The sequence below is a fragment of the Penaeus monodon genome, chromosome 42 (genome assembly GCF_015228065.2).
Source record: "Penaeus monodon isolate SGIC_2016 chromosome 42, NSTDA_Pmon_1, whole genome shotgun sequence".
Taxonomy (NCBI): Eukaryota; Metazoa; Arthropoda; class Malacostraca; order Decapoda; family Penaeidae; genus Penaeus; species Penaeus monodon.
Window position 1 is genome coordinate 19,498,827 of NC_051427.1, and position 2,424 is coordinate 19,501,250.

Below are 2,424 nucleotides of genomic sequence, written 5' to 3' on the forward strand. Positions count from 1 at the left end.
ATCTTAGCTAATGGTAGTAAATAGCCCGGGAAAGAGTAAACTATTCCCCCCCCCCTAGATGGGGTGGGGACTTCACCATTAAAAACTGTTTTTTAACCCCAAGTACATATATTACAACCCTTTAATCCCCATTAAAAAAGTTACTAGAAAATTGTTAAGAAAATATTTAAAAGAAGAAACTTTAATTAACCTTTAAAAGTAAAAAGAGTGCTAAAAAAAAAGGAATAGAAAAAGAAAAATGGTGATGGTTCCTCTTTGTTAAGATAAAAATAAACTTTATTAGCAAAAAAAAAAAATTAAAATAAAAATATACATAAAAGCCGGAGAAGGCAACATCAGACGTGGTGGTTATGCGGGTATTTCCCATATTCTTTCAGGGGAGACTCAATCATTTCTTGCTCCGGCGCGTATGGCGCCGTATGGGTCACTACACATGCATGAATTGCGGAAAATGTGCATGTGTGTTAGCATGCAGTCCTTTTTCGAAGCATCGTTCCTATTTATCAAGATCAGAGAGAGAGAGAGAGAGAGAGAGAGAGAAGAGAGAGAGAGAGAGAGAGAGAGAGAGAGAGAGAGAGAGAGGAGAGAAAAAGAGAGAAGGAGAGAGAGAGGAGGAGAGAGGGAGGGGGAGAGACAGAGGAGAGAGAGAGAGAGAGAGAGAGGAGGGGAGGGGAAAAGAGAGACAGAGAGAGGAGAGAGAGAGAGAGAGAGAGAGAGATGCACATACACACACACACATATTTATGTTTATATACACATACATATGTGTGTGTATGTGTGTGTGGGGGTATGAGAAAAGAGAGAGAGGGAGAGTAGAGAGAGAGAGAGAGGAGATAGAGAGAGGAGAGGAGGAGAGAGAGAGAGAGAAGAGAAGAAAAGAGGAGAGAGAGAGAGAGAGGAGAGAGGGGAGAGAGATGCACACACAACACACACACACAACAATTTATGTTATAACAACATATGTGTGTATGTTGTGTGTGTGGGGTTGAGAGAGAGAGAGAGAGAGAGGAGAGAGAGAGAGAGAGGGAGAGAGTGGTGTGTGTATGTGGTGGTTTTGTTGTGTGTGTGTGGTGTGTGTTGTGGTGTTGTGTGTGTTGTGTGTGTGTGTGTGTGTTGTATGGTATGTGTGTGTGCGTGCGTGCGTGCGTGTGTGTGGTTGGGTGTGTGTGGTGTGGTGTGTGTGTGTGTGTGTGTGTGTGTGTGTGTGTGTGTTGTGTGTGTGTGTGTGTCCGTATCCGTGTGTGTGCTAATCGTTTGTTCCTTGTGGTGGTGGAATGACTATTCCATATCCTTATGCTGTCGAAGGAGGTACAAGGCTCTTCGCTGGTCACTAATAGCTGGTCCATTTTGCTTACCTTCTATAATGATGTTCTCTTCAGAGAAGATACCAATGAATCATTTCTATTTAGTATTAAATAGCTGGCTTTTTTGAGGAACGGTGCTGGATAATCAGAGAGAGAAAAAACGGTAAATTCTTTTGGAGGACCCAGAAAATGACACGAATAAAGACTAGAACGCATCTTGTACGAAATTTCGTCCCTGAAAATTATAGGATACCTACGCTTCAAAAACTCTTAGCATAAGTGATGTTCTAGTTCTAGATAACTGAAAAAGACTACAAAATTTTTTGAAACAGATTTATTAGATATATTTTTAGTACCACATCCTCTGAAGAATTCCCTAGAATGAGATATGATGCAGAATGATGGTGTTTGCTATGCCAGAAAAGTATATCAGTGCAAAAGAATGTGCTGGCACCTATGACCTCACTAGGGACTGAAATTATGACACTGAATGGTACCAAGGTCTCAAAGATTTTTTTTGAAATATAAGTACGTGTAGAAGCACACTGATATAATTGGCCCACGTAACTAAATGAGTATCTAAGCATAAAATCACTTCCAGACTGTCTTCCTTATATTATTAATATTTCCGAAAAGCGACAAAACTCAGATAATACTGAGTAATAGACTAATCCCACAAAACTAAGTACACAAAAAGACGCACAAAGATGTTCTGATTCCATGGAAAACTGTCCAATGGGAAAGATTCCCTACAAACCAGTCTTTTGGTGGCTGAAATGGTAGGACAACATCGGGTAGCAATATTACGAAAAAATGATCAAAATGGGTACTGAATACTTATTAAGAGGATCGGGCATTTATGAGACCCGATGGAACAAAATTGACAAGCGATACAAACACGAATCTTGCTGTTATCTATGAAGTAGGAAACTTAATTTATATACATGGAAAATGTCAAAACTAATTTCGTCAAAGATAAAAGCACAAGTTATATGTACGTTAATCAAGATCATGTTCTGATTATTAGCGACAAAATATGTATCATGCTCACCACATATATAGATCAGTGTGAAGTATTTATCGTTTGTGCAAGTGTTAATAATTTTGATGTTGGTTCATC

General features: G+C 39.3%; 1 pseudogene; it reads right to left on the reverse strand.

The window, feature by feature from the left end:
• LOC119599189 overlaps positions 1-2,095 on the reverse strand; it is a 17,394-nt pseudogene extending 15,299 nt beyond the window's left edge.
• Positions 2,096-2,424: the final 329 nt, after the last annotated feature.